The following is a 15067-nucleotide window of genomic DNA, read 5'->3' as shown; positions in this document are numbered from 1 at the left end:
ACCACTTTGTTCCCGCTAGTTTTATGATATCGTCGTACCAACGCATCTGCGGTCTTCCTCTCGGGCGTTTCCCCCTTTGTTTAATAGATGAGATTTGTGGAAACACTGTTAAGAAAAAAAACTATGGTTTTATATGTTGTATAAAAAGGATAAACTAACTTTATGCTTGCGTTGAAACCGACTGTTAACTAAATAATTATTATTATTGTTTCAGAAATATAAGTACACGGAGGAGAAAAGTGTGGTAAGTACCTACGAAAAATACAAAAACGCGTACACGAATACTTGCTATCACTAAATTAAAATCTAGTTGTTTATCCTGTTAGTAGGCGGCGAAGGGCTCTTTTATATATTTTTTATACTACCAGCGCTTTCGAAAAGACCATCATTGTCATGAAGTATACGACGCAAGAAACTTGGCAGAGTGTAATTTATTCAGAAAGAAATTAATCTGACACCTAACTATGTAAATTAGAAACATGTAAAAAAAACGTTTTTTTTAGCCTGTTAAAGTCTCCCACTGCTGGGCAAAGGGCCTTCTTTTGGCCACTCGTCCCCGTCGAGAGCATTCTCCTGCCACATTAATTGATATGCGTCCAAGTCATCCCGTCATCTTCTCTTCGGCCTGCCTCTGTCACGATGGCCATTTCACGGAACCTAATGGGTACTAATTTGGGCACATCGCTCGCAAAAAAAACTCCTCATTTAAAATGGAAATCCTCAAAACCCCGCAGATAAACATCTTTTACTTAAATTTTGAGTATCGTCGGCTTGCTATTTTTGCTGAAACAGCTGCATCATATTTTTTTTATTCGACTGGATGGCAAACGAGCAAATGGGTCTCCTGATGGTAAGAGATCACCACCGCCCATAGACAACACGAGGGGGATTGCAGATGCGTTGCCAACCTAGAGGCCTAAGATGGGATACCTCAAGTGCCAGTAACTTCACCGGCTGTCTTACTCTCCACGCCGAAACAAGTACTGCTGCTTCACGGCAGGATTAGCGAGCAAGATGGTGGTAGCAATCCGGGCGGACCGTGCACAAGGTCCTACCTGACAATAATTAGGGGACCTAAGCACCTGGGTTCGATTCCCAGCGCTGGTCTCTTTTTCTGGTTTTTCTGTGCATCCATGTCTCAGTTTGTATTTTCGAAATAATTAGGGGTTTCACGCACCGCCGACCCCGTCCGAGGTTGCGACACAGACCCGACCGCAAATATTGATTCTGGAGATACTCGTAAAATAAATAGGTATGTAGATAAAAAACTTTCCCCCAACCCGGCTTCAGCCCCTGTTTGCTCTAACACGATAATTTGTTAAAATACACAATCAATTAAACCACGATCAACCATATTTTACTAACCTTCGAAGACCCCACGTCCCGAACTGAATTACCACAAATGTGTACACAGAATGTTCACTCGGTCCCAGAACCGTGTGTGGACACTGCTGCGGGGCACGAGGTAATTGAACTCGCTGTTTGCGCTCTGTTCGCTGCTAAACAAAGAAAACTTAATTACATATTATAGCTATATAATTATACATGACTTATGTAGTTGAGGTTATTGCATTGATTAGGCTGCGTTACTAGCTCAGGTTTCTAGCAGAGATGCGCGAGGGTGTGTCGCCGAGGAAGCCGTGGTGGCCTAGTGGTTTGACCTATCGCCTCTCAAGCAGAGGGTCGTGGGTTCAAACCCCGGCTCGCACCTCTGAGTTTTTCGAAATTCATGTGCGGAATTACATTTGAAATTACCACGAGCTTTGCGGTGAAGGAAAACATCGTGAGGAAACCTGCACTATCCTGCGAAGCAATTCAATGGTGCGTGTGAAGTTCCCAATCCGCACTGGGTCCGCGTGGGAATTATGGCCCAAGCCCTCTTGTTCTGAGAGGAGGCCTGTGCCCAGCAGTGGGACGTATATAGGCTGGGATGGTGTCGCGAGAAATGTGTTTGTCATGAACCAATAGAAATGCTTCATTTACCTATCCTCGCTCCGCCGAGCTGTTTCTCCAAAAAATCTAAATTCTAAAAATTTATTTGTAAGAATACAGTAAAAAGATCTTAAAATAAGTTTAGCACATGTACCTATTCAGCATGCAAGCAAGCGTACAAATATTTAGTTTTAGGTCTAAAAATCTAGGTTGTAATTTTCGACAATATTATTTTATATCTACATTTTATTAATTCTTTTACATTTTATTAACATTTTATTAATTTTATTATCTATCTTCATTTTATTCATTCATAAGACATTTAATTAATTTTATTATCTATCTTCATTTTATTAATTCATAAGACATTTAATTATTCACTAGATTATTATTATATTAAGTCATTTAATTACAATTTGAAAAATTACAAATTCTTATGATTTAAATAATACTTAACACTATAAAAACATTCCTCCATTAGCCGTTTTGTTAATTTACATTTAAACATGTTTCCCGACAGAGTTTTTAAATATTGTGGTAAATGATTAAAAATTATTATACTCATATTAAATATATTTCTCTTATACATATATCCTTGCGATTGCCACAAGGAGGCTTGCACAAAGGCTTCCTAGAGCTGTGCTAAGCGATGATATGTAAATGAAGCGTATCCATTGGTTGATTTCTAGTTTCAAGATATACACACGCACACATTTTTAGTTTTGAGAACCACTTGCTCGTTTGCCATCCAGTCGAATAAAAAAAAACATCTATGTAATTAAACTAATTAATCAATAAATAAATTTACATTATATAAAATTAAATCCCTATCTCCTTTGATCACGCGTTAAATTGCGAAAGACTTTACCGATTTCGTCCATCTTTTTAAAATTTTCTAATACTTCGTAGAAAGAAGGTTGTTACGAAAAAAATAATTAAGAAAGTTAAACAGAAAAACTTAACGACCATTATAAACTTTTCTAATGAAGCGCGTTAAATTACATCCGGTAAAATTGCAGACCTAATTTAGCGCGTGTTTTTTTTATTCAAGGTTGATGAAATTCGCTATGTGATTTTTATTAATTCCCACGGGAATTTTCGCAAATTTCCGGATTTTCAATTCAACTGCTAGGCTTAATGATTAAGCGTGCGAAGAGCGGGGAAAGGCTGGGTACTTTATAAAGTACAAGCTTTTGCCTGCGGCTTCGCCCGCGTGGAATTCGGTTATCGCGCGCTGTTCCCACGGGAACTGTGCATTTTTCCGGGATAAAAAGTAGCCTATGTCACTCTTTGGTCCATAAACTATCTCTATGCTTTAAATCTTCTTTCATCCTTGCTTTAAAAAGCCGTGGTGGCCTAGTGGTTTGACCTATCGCCTCTCAAACAGAGGGTCGTGGGTTCAACCCCGGCTCGCACCTCTGAGTTTTTCGGAATTCATGTGCGGAATTACATTTGAAATTTTACCACGAGCTTTGCGGTGAAGGAAAACATCGTGAGGAAACCTGCAAACACCTGCGAAGCAATTCAATGGTGCGTGTGAAGTTCCCAATCCGCACTGGGCCGCGTGGGAACTATGGCCCAAGCCCTCTTGTTCTGAGAGGAGGCCTGTGCCCAGCAGTGGGACGTATATAGGTTGGGATGATGATGATGATGATGATGCTTTAAATCACGTCGATCCATCGCTCCGTTTCGACGTGAAAGACGGACAAACATACCTTTATCTCGTACAAAGACACACACTTTCGCATTTGTAATATTAGTATGGATTTTAAAAATTATTTGAAACTCAATTATCTATCGATATGTAGGTACTATCGAGCCAACTGAATCGTGACCCACTGTACTGTACAGTCGAACCATTTGATTCCTGACCGACCGTAGAACGTTCTGACAATAAGGGGCTGTTTCACCTCCCATTGATTAATTTTATTTTAGCGGTCAAACTTCCCCCTCTTTTTGCGTCGGGGGTTAAAAAAGGCTATGTAAGTATCAATGATTCAATCAGAAGCTCTCGAGAATTTAGTAATTTCGTGAATGCTGTAACCAACTTTGTATCAATTTAATTCCGCAGAACCGATTTGTGTTCAGAAGAAAATTCAAACGAAATTAACATGAAAAAATAAATTGGAAATTTCCAGTGAATTTTCTTGAAAAAGTCGAAGGAATAAAACCAAATTCCCACGCTAACTTTGCATTTTAGAAATCTTTTTACAAGTAATAGTTGTTTAGATTAGCGCGCGGCGCCGACTCAGGTGGAGAAAGTAAGTGTTATTTTATTTAAATGAAGTTAAGCTCTTTTGCTTTGGGTTTAAATTTACTTAGGTCCAACTTAAGAAGCAGTTCAAAGCGAAGCATTTGAAATAAAACTTTCACGGCGTCAAACCGCATAGATTTCCATAATAAAGAATACGAGTAGAAATGTAAAGAGGGCGCTACTTTCCAGGTAAATACTATTATAATCACAAACATGATTGTAATGTTCCAAAAAATATTATTATTAAATACCTAGTTTTGGATCTAGTCAGCATTTATACATTTGGCCCAGTATGTCTCAGCTAACAAAAAACGAGGTTACTCATTTCTCAAAGGGCCGACAACGCATCCGTAACTCAGCTTATGTTATGGATGTCCATGGGCGGCGGTGATTGCTGTCCATCAGGTGACCCGCCTGCTCGTTTGCCCTCTATCATATAAAAAAGCTACTAAAGCTACAGACTATAGTTAGCGCCTGTTAACCATCGCAAGCGACGCAATCCTGTGTCTGTATCGCCACAAGTCTAAACTGAGGATCTATTGCGTAACGTTTTTGACACTCGCGATCACAATCAAATGACAGTTTTCGCATACAAAAACGTTAGACAATACGGCCTATGGTCTTCATAGCCACGATCACATCCCCCACATGAGTAGGGATGATCTAAAAATAATTTTAGTCATGCGTCGGTGGTAAGGGGTGTAGCCCCCGGCTGATGCGAGAGGGTTAGTCACCCCTGTCCCACCTTCGGAAAACATCAAACCTGTTTGCCAATCGAGTGTGAGAGTGCACTGAGAAATGCTTAGTTCTTAATTGGACCGGATTCCGGATGGCCTAGTGGATAGAGAACCTGATTACAAAGCTTGTGGACCCAGTTTCTGTCCTCGGTCAGGGCAGATTTTTGTATGAATACCAATGCTTGTCCTCGAGGCTTGGGTCACCATCATCGTCCCAGCCTATACACATTCCACTACTATAGGCACAGGCCTCCTCTCAAATTAAAGAGGGCTCGAGCTGTAGTCTTCACGAAGATCCAGGGTGGTTCGGAAACTTTATACATGCCATTCAACTGTTTTACAGCAAATATTCGACAAAATTAAAATAAGAAATAAGAAATAAGAAACGTTTATTGTTCAAAACCGTGTACATATTATGTTAACATTGTCTCAGGAGCTGGCATATATTTCTCGTAAATTACACAAATTGGCCAATATGTAATATGGCAACATTTCCTCATCCGATCAGCCCGAGGCCCCACTTGCGCAATCGCTCGACGATTCGTTCTGGTTCAGACGGACCCCCGGGGATTCAGCTCAATAGAGGCAAATAAGCTAAATAATTGCGCTTTACAAAGCTATTCTACCTTCCTACCTAATTACAAGATCATCACATCTACACAGTACATCTAGTAATACCTACTCAATCAATTTTTATTCATATAAGAAAGTACACAGCATGCCCTAATATATAAATGAAATTCCCTAAAGGTTTTTATTCCATAGCTATTTGTATCGAAACACCTTTTTTAATGTCTGTATCATGCAGTATTTACCTTAACGTATTACTGAGCAAAAGGGTGTTGACAGAATGACAGACGGGCAACAAAGTGGTTCTTAAGTGTTCCGTTTTTACTTTTTAGGTTCAGAACCCTAACAAATTGTAATATTGTTTTTTTCTAGTTGTACATATCATTACATGTAACTTAATGTATAAATAAACACACATGCACACGCACGCACAGCACGCAAGTACCAACATTGTCACGCTATAATATTTTCTACTAGCTTTTGCCCGCGGCTTCGCTCGAACAGAATTAGTAAGTAGTTTAAAACATTTTGATCCCACAGGAACCATACATTATTTCGGGATAAAAAGTAGCCTATATGTTAATCGAGAGTATATATTACCTGTATGCCAAATTTCATGCAAATCCATTCAGTAGTTTTTGCGTGAAAGAGTGTTACATCCATCCGTCCATACAAACTTTCGCGTTTATAATATTAGTGGGATAGTGGGATAGGATGGGATTAGTGGAATGAAGTTTCAAAATGGTAATTAATAAATACATAAATATCACGGCACAATTTACCTACAATATACTTACAATTAAACCTCCTAAAGTAAACAAAGCTTGCGTTATGGTTACTAGGCAATGGATAACCCAAGTTAAACCCGAGAGCAAACATTCGCATTTTTCAAATATCTGCTCCGACCGGGCATCGAACGCGTGGCCTCAAGCTTTTTAGTCAGGTTCACTAACCTATCCACTCAGCTATCCTGTTACTGGCCCACGGCAACTATTAACGGCCGAAGCTACACGCCTTATACTACGAACGAAGTGTAAAATTCGTCCCGCGCGCTAATATTATTTAACACGAAAGTGAGAGGGTCGGTACGATACAGACTTCAATTCTCGAATTTCGTAGTAGCCCCCCAGGAATATTCTCGAAACATCCAGCGGCCGCGTTTCGATCACCGTAACGCAATTACGCGCGTCGCGGGTCGAGATACCGACATCGATATCGACAATTCGATTTGAATTCAACAGGACGTTTTTATCGTATATTTATCGTATATCGGATTTTTCTATATTAGCTAGAAAATTTTAATTATGGTTTACTTATGTTTCGGCAAAAAATATTTAGCAAATTATTAGCTCCTAACTATTTATCTCATATTTTTATTTAGGCGAAATGTTATTTCCCAACTCAACGGTTTCGCACTCTGCCTTTTCCCAACTCACGATTCCCAAATGTTTCATTTGCCAAACTGTTTCATATCCCGATTCAGACTCTATTTTTTTTTCGGAGTTTTCATAAAACAAACCTAACCTGACCTACTGTTTTCTATAAAAGCATAAGAAAATACACAGGCAAATTTTCGGTTTCGGAGAAAATTGACAGTTGGGAAATGAAAGAGTTGCTAATGTATTTTTATGTGTATCGAATATGTGTAAATGCTTCTCTCTTTCTCTCACAATTCCAAGCCTGGTCGGATTACTCGCAGTAGTAGCTTTAGTTCCTTTCTTTTTATACTAATAATTCTTGTTTTTTCTTTTATTTTCCTGCGAGAACAATTAACCGATTGTTATTTAAAACTAAGTTTCACAATGTGAAACTTTAAAAAAACTGTTTCTTGAAGCAAACTGAATATCTAAAGAGCTATATACTTGACAAACGAAACCGCAAGCCGTAGCAAAAAACAGTTCTTTAAATAACTTGTTTTCGAAACTGTTACTTGTCAAAAAGAAACGGTTACGTAACGTTTCAACAAAAATACGTAACGACCCAGCTCCCATAGCGCCGCGGCAGTCGCACTGGGTAACACAGGGCCAACCGCGCCCATATAATTGAAACGCAAATGCGACCGTATTAAGGTCGCCTCATTTACCTAATTAGCCTTCTAAATCTCCTATTCCCGCTCCTCGAGTCGACGCGGCGGTTTGCGTTACAACTCCGCATGATTTTATTGCCCAAGTTAACGCTAACGCGTACGTTTAAGTTTTTAACTGCTCGAAATCGGCGGTGGTGGAGTTTGTGCGTAGAAAAGTTTTAATCGTTTTGAGCGGCTTGCTATAATAAATTTACACGGGTCCCGTAAACAAAAGATGTTTCAATTACACCGACGGCAAAAAGTAATAGAACTGTTAAAAGTATCTGCGTAGGTAAAAGCTCTCCGTAGTGTTCATTCATTATGAGTTTCTTCACGTTACTTAAAAAAAAACTTTTGTCTGTCTTGTAAAAGCAAATGTGAAAGTGACAGATAAAATAAACGAATGTAACAAAAGATCAAAGCTTTACTAACGTTTATGGATACGGGATGGGGGGGATAGCTGTGTCGTGCGTATGTAGTTTCTATGTTATAAATTGTTTATAAGACGATTGGGTATAAAATTCAAAAGAAGAGCACTCTTGTAAAGCCTGACTAGAAATATATGACTATTCGCCATGTTGCGGAATTTCATTGGAACTAATTTCTTTCACTGGCAATAATTTTAATGATTGTCAGTGTCACTGTGGCGGTTTCTTTGAACAATAACAAAATATGCCCAAAACGATTAGTAGTCAACAACGGATCATTGTAAATAATGTTTATTTATAAACTACTGAAAAAAAACCGCTTGGGGAATGAAACTATTTCACTACAAAAACCTTTCCAAATTAACATCAGAGCTAACAGGTAAACGTTGTAGACAACTCAAGATATCATTGTTCCGACTATACTGAACTATTGCCATATAAATAAGAACAAAAGCGCCCTCTTGACAATAGTAATATATTTTTGGTTTACCTTTAATTTTCAAAACATCTTGAAAAATCTAAGTTACTTGCTCATAAAACATCAAAATAAGACGTCTTCTTGAATCCGTCCATCACCTTTCTCGCTAGCCAAGTATGGGAAGAATTCCATCTCACTGGCTGAAGATTTTTAAGTCCTAATGCCGTGTTCACTTACACACTAAACTAGACCTTGCCCTAGAACGCATAGAGTTTATTTATCACCGCGCTATTCATAATTTCCGTGTATTTTCAGTGCATTTCAAATTGGACCTTGTCGTGGAGTCGTAAAGTTTACGTTCTATAGACAATTTGTGTTTAGTTTTGCGCGTTATGTTGGCAAGCCTTTGTTCGGAGTCTTTTCATCCCGTTTGGAGCAACTGGCACTTGGAAGTTTCTTATCATTTCCCGCGCCAATGTGCCCGTGTGCTTTGGAAAAGTTTGAAATGAGCTTGCTGTTTTACAAATCGCCTGTAACCCCTTTTTTGATTATTTCTTTTTGCTAAAGGGAAACGTCGAAGTGACAGAAAAGACTAGGTAGCGATTATTTTGTAACATATGCTTATGTTACAAAATATGCTTGTTTATTTGTTTGTTTAAGGTGTTTATGAATAAGACGTAAACTGCTCTAGCGATTTAGATGAAATTCACTATGAGTCGACTTTCAGGGCCAAAAATTGATCTAGGAAAACACAATACATGTTTTCGAATATTACTATTTTTTCTTTAATTACATACGCAATAGCTTTGTATTGTTTGACTTGAAACGAAAAAAAGGCAAAGGGTTTATTAAGATTCTTTTTTTGGAATCTTTTTGTATTTTTTATTTCAATTCCAATTTTTTTACTTTTACGGTCATCCCGTAAAACCTAAATTGAAAATACAAACATTCCGTGCCACGTGCTATACCGCTACACCACTGCTGGACAACGGTACAGACACGAATTTCCCCTATGCACCACATATCTCAGCTTGTTTGTTTCTTATTGTATTCTTTCGGAATGCCGAGGACCTGGGTTCGATTCCCAGTGCTGGTCTTATTTTTCTGGTTTTTCTGTGCATCTATTCAGTTTGTATTTTCAAAGGGTTTATCATCATGCAGCCAAATCACGACGACAGTGCTACGGTTGATCATAGTCCCAATCGAAACCAATGCAGTGATTCTTAACATTTGGAACGCCAACTAGTTGTTGCGAACGTATTCATACAAAAGTAGTTTGGCACTTACCCCATAAAAGTAGAAGGTCGTTACCCGACCGTTGCCCCCGGGGTTGCCAGGTGCTAAGAAATTATGCAACGGTTTTTTTTTTTCGTAAATTACGCAAAGCTTGTCCACAACTTTTTTGTTCTCAAAACAGTGCTTTACAAAAAAGGAACAGTCAACATAAACATCTTGATATCATAATAACAATGGGCTCTAATTAGTCCATCAGATTTTCACGGGTAGCCTTCCCTTTATTCTACCACTAAATGCTATAATATAAATATAAATATCACTGAAGCTGCGGCTTGAGTTAGTTAGGTAATACAGAAAAAAAAAAACATTTATTGAAAATTGCTTTGCATTGATTATGTTTTTAGGGTTCCGGAGCCAAAATGGCAAAAACGGAACCCTTATAGTTTTGCCATGTCTGTCTGTCTGTCTGTCTGTCTGTCTGTCTGTCTGTCTGTCTGTCTGTCTGTCTGTCTGTCTGTCCGTCCGTCCGTCCGTCCGCGGCTTTGCTCAGGGACTATCAATGCTAGAAAGCTGTAATTTTGCACGGATATATATGTAAACTATGCCGACAAAATGGTACAATAAAAAAAAATCTTAGAGTACCTACCATAGACGTAAAGGTGTGGGTGATTATTTTTTTTCTCATCGAACCCTATAGTGTTGGGTATCGTTGGATAGGTCTTAAAACCATTAGGGGTTTGCTGAGACGATTTTTCGATTCATTGATTTTTTGCGAAATATTCAACTTTAAAGTGCAAATTTTCATTTAAATCAAGCGTCCCCCCCCCGCCCCCCGTCTAAAATCTTATTCGGTGGGTGGAAAAATTTGAAAAAAATCAGGATGGTAGGTAGTAAGTATACCAAACTTTCAAGGAAAACTATAACGGCTAAGTTTGCTTGAGAATTATTAGTAGTTTTACTCTTAAAGGGCAACACACACAGAGAGCGGGCGCGGGTCGGGTCGTGTCCGCCGCGGGAGCCGCGCGGTTCGTTGTATTCACACAGAGCGCGGGGCGGACCCGCGACGGGCCCGCGGCGGCTATCAATGTTGCCAGTTTAGTGACTTTATCCCTAGTAGTGACGGCTTTTGCTTAAATCTTAGCGACCAAAAAAAGTTTAGATTAAAAAAATGGTTTATCTGGCGACTTTTGGAGTACAAATGAAAACAGTAATAAGAATAAGAATAATTTTATTTTCTCAAACATGCTCGGAAATGTATGCGTTAATGTCACGAAATGGAGACATGAAGATTCTCATTTATGGCTCCCTACCACTCTCTACATAACTTCTTGGCCTAGGCCATGAAGTATGTATGAAAATCCATTATTGTCCGCTGCTCTAACTTTTTAATTTTACTTACTAACATTAAACTGACAAAGAAAAAATTACGAACAGCCAACCACCACTACTCTATAAGCATTTGCGATACTGCGATGCGATGCCATGCGAAGCGATGGGATACGATGCGAAGCGATGCGATGAAGTAATAAAGAAACAGACTTACAAACTTTCGCATTCATAATATTAGTGGGATGGGATTAAAAGTAAGTGTTTTTGTATATTATGTATGTTGTTCGACAGTCAACGTCATAAATAAGTGATCACTTTTTAGGTATAGGTACCTTGTCGCTTTCAGTCGTTACACAATTTCGTATGGCTTATCAAACATGACGTTAAAGTGCCAAGGTACAAAAGTGATCACTTATTTATTACGTTGAATGTACCTACACGATATGTCATTAATTAATTATAATATTTATCTAATTAGTTATCAACATTTTTTTTCACGTAACCCAACCTTTCAGACCGCCAGTGCCCTGTTACTACCAGATTATTGTATTGTTACACAATTTACATAAGTATTCCAAATTTCAAGTCAATCTGACTACTGGAAGTGGTCAAAATATACTTGCAGAATTTGACTACAGACGGACAGACAGACAACGGGACATGTGAAACTAAATAAAAGGTTGTAAAAAGTAGCCTTTATGTTATTCCAGCTATCTACGTACCAAACAAACAAACACACACACACACACGCACACACACACACACACACACACACACACACACGCACACAAACTTTCGCATTTATAATATTTACTTATATATAGTACTTGTCAATTTAATTAGCTGTACATGGCTGACAATTATATTTTTATTAGAAAGTTAACAGTGTGGATTTTACTTTATTATTTAAATTTATGTAATGGTTAAGTTACAGAAATACGTTACTTTAACTTCCCTTAAAAAAAAGCCTGGGTGCCGGTAGCCCAGTAACACACTGTAGATAGGCAATGCTAATATATCGATACTGTGGAGTCAAAGTTATCGATACTATCAAAAATTCGATATATCGTTGCAACCCTACCTGTCAAAGGACGCCGCGTGCGAAGGTAAAGCCATAAATCGCACGCGGCATCCTTTGACAGAGGCGGCGCGTGTCAAAGCGGCGGCGCGATACAAACACCGGCCATTTGCCGCTCGGCACGGCTGCCAAATTAGGGGTTTTCCCCTCAAATTTAGGGGGTAAATAACTGGGATGGGGTATTTTTAAGGATTGTTGGGAAGTTTTGCTTTTTATATTTATTTTGTATTTCTTATATTTCACATTATTTCTTGATAAAAAAAATAAAAATACAAAATTATTGGGCCTGGGGTAACCCGATCTAGCCAGTCAAATTTGATGACTCAGCATGACCCAGCAGGATCGTGAGGTAGACGACTATTGTTCCATACCTGCTGGCTCGTGCTGAGTCACCGACTTCGAGCTTTCAAGGGTTTTGCGGTCGGTTCCATTTTTTGTTATTTTTTTTGGAGTCGGTTTTACTTTCTTCTTAAAAAAATATTTTTATACGTATTAACCTGTTGAACCTAATAAGATTTTGCATTACCTGCAGCAACGCATGCTAAAATGTGGTATAGTAGTTAGGTTATATTAACATATATATATGTTTTATCCTATATAGCTTCCATCGAAAATAGCCTAGTGTGTATTTCTTTTCAGACTGTTCCATATGGGTATCAAATGAAAGGGCTCGAAAAATAGAATCTTCACACGAAAAAAAATCAAATCCAATGTCGCTGCCATCACAAAAGCAAATGTAATCGTCTGGACCATAGTTCAAAAACGGAACCCGTATAGTTTCGCCATGTCTGTCTATCTGTCTGTCCGTCCGCGGCTTTGCTCAGGGACTATCAATGCTAGAAAGCTGTAATTTTGCACGGATACATAATGAAAACTATCCCGACAAAATGATACTTGTACAATGAAAATTAAAAAAAAAAACATTTTGTGGGTACCTCCCATAGACGTAAAGTAGAGATTTTTTGTATGTAAGTAAGCCGGTGGGTGGAAAATTAAAAAAAAATCTGGATGGTAAGTATATCAAACTTACAATCCTGCCTGATGTCATTATACGACATGTTGCTGTGTGTGTAATCATTCACTTCATTCTTGTGGCACTACCTATACTAACATGTTTTAGGGGGATTTCCAATTAATTATAGCAATTTTAGGGGTTTTTAACTTAAGTTTTAGGGATAAATATTTTTGAGAGTTGGTAACTCTGCGCTCGGCCCGCGCGCTGTTTGTGACGACGGGCGACGGGCGCGGGCCCGCGCACGACCCGCGCCCGCGCCCGCGTTCTGTGTGAAGGCTTCCATATACCGCCATGCAAATACGCCCGTCGCGGGCCCGCGCACGACCCGCGCCCGCTCTCTGTGTGTGTTGCCCTTAAATAGCAGCCTAAGGTATTAAATATACCTAAACTTGGAAGATGACGTATAAAAATACAAACATTGGAACATAGAACCTCCTCCTTTTTTGAAGTCGGCTAAAAATACGAAATTCTTAGAAAAATGTTACTAATTTTTTTCGTAATGGCTACGGAACCCTATTTTGAGCGTGTCCGACACGCTCTTGCCCGGTTTTTTTAATAAGGCTGGCATGTTAAGTAACGATCAAAGCGCTAACCAAAAAACAAAAAATTAAAAAATGTCGCTGGTATATGGCAACTGGCAACCCATGCACGCGACGTAATGGCAGTGCATTAATGTGCACAGCTGCGCTTGTGTTTCGAACAGACTTTAGTCTAGTAGTAGAGCTTAGCTTTGTTTATGGTTGGAATGTGCAACTGTATAGCTGCCAGTGAGGGTTTCTGTCTCAGGTTTCTGTGACTGGCTAGATGGCGCTATTCCGTGAAGTCCGTTTGTCAATTTTCTATCCTCAATGAGGGCTATCGCGTATGAATTCTTCACTAGAGGCGCTAGTGTAGCGTGAGGTCTCCGAAATGTCAAATCTCATTGTTTTTGGGTGAGCTATGCGGGTTTATTTATAATTAGAATAGTTTTGTGAATATTTTGCAATATCTGACATTAGTTATGGCAAATATGCGTTCCGGGGCAATGAATGTCTGTGTTTTGAGACAGTTTTATCTTTCGGAAACCTTTGTCCTCCCTTTTTTCCGAACAAAATGGGGACTATGCAACACGGTGGCATGCTCGATATTTTTATGGTACGGTTTTAAGGTGTATTAAACATGATTTTAATCTAAACTTTGTTTTCACGCCCGTAATAACAGACTTTGAAAGCCATACTTAAAAACCTCACGCAACAGTGCGCCATCTAGTGGGACAAAAAACGATAGCCCTCATTCCGTATCCAACCTTATTTCAATAAAAAAAAGTTCCAGAGTATAGCTACTTTTATTCAACCTTAAAAAAGTGTGTACGTAAAAAATCTCAGTGAAAGTTTGTTCAGCTTTATTTGTTTCCTGCAGCTCATTTTGCCCCCATAACTCACAAGTTTTACACCAGCCGAGTCAAGCCCGCAAGTAATAAGTTCCACGCACAATAACGACGTATTTCTGAAAATGCGGCCTATGAAATATGGCCTCGGGCAAAAAAACTTCCCATCCAAATACAATCCTACCCCCCTGCTTTTAAGGCTCATGAAATCGGAAGCCATTTATGGTTCCGATCCGCATCGTTGCTATTTGCCCCATTCATGTTACTTTTATAGAGAACTAGTTTTTCCTTGGTGAATTTTAAAAAGCACTCAGCAAGGAGGTTTTTATGTTAGCGGGCGAGTGAAGAAGTTGGTACGGAAGGGAATCATAGATTCGATTTATATTTTTTATGTGTTCGAATTTTGAATTTGGAACGCCGCTGCGCGTGAAAACAAGTGAAGCGTCTCAAGACAAAAAATAAAAACCAGCCAGTATAGCAGTAGCGGTAGTAGTTCTGAATGAAGTTGGATGGATTTTAGTGAAGGCGGATTCACGATTTAATGTTAAATTTCAATGAATATTCTAGTCTAAAAGGTCTAGTTCTAGTTTGATGAATTTGAAATGACAGATTACATTTTGACAGATGGGTTCGAAATGT

At 38.9% G+C, this 15067-nt stretch overlaps 2 protein-coding genes across 7 annotated transcripts in view; both read left to right on the top strand.

Annotated features, from left to right (window-relative positions):
* Nucleotides 1–15067, top strand: part of tkv (serine/threonine receptor kinase thickveins) — a 273659-nt gene that overhangs the window by 202436 nt on the left and 56156 nt on the right. The gene's annotated exons all lie outside the window — the stretch shown is intronic.
* The window catches only part of bsk (mitogen-activated protein kinase dJNK), a 154681-nt gene that overhangs the window by 93895 nt on the left and 45719 nt on the right, over nucleotides 1–15067 (top strand). For 5 of the 6 annotated variants that reach the window (XM_074105948.1, XM_074105944.1, XM_074105949.1 and 2 more), the window contains exon 2: nucleotides 215–244. The exons of the other annotated variant lie outside the window; for it this stretch is intronic. The gene's annotated coding sequence lies outside the window, so the exon portion shown is untranslated. The remainder of the gene's footprint in view (nucleotides 1–214; nucleotides 245–15067) is intronic. 6 annotated transcript variants of the gene reach the window in all.

The sequence above is a fragment of the Choristoneura fumiferana genome, chromosome 23 (assembly GCF_025370935.1).
Source record: "Choristoneura fumiferana chromosome 23, NRCan_CFum_1, whole genome shotgun sequence".
Classification (NCBI taxonomy): Eukaryota; Metazoa; Arthropoda; class Insecta; order Lepidoptera; family Tortricidae; genus Choristoneura; species Choristoneura fumiferana.
Note: the sequence above shows the minus strand (reverse complement) of the source record. Positions and strands in the feature narration are given on the sequence as shown.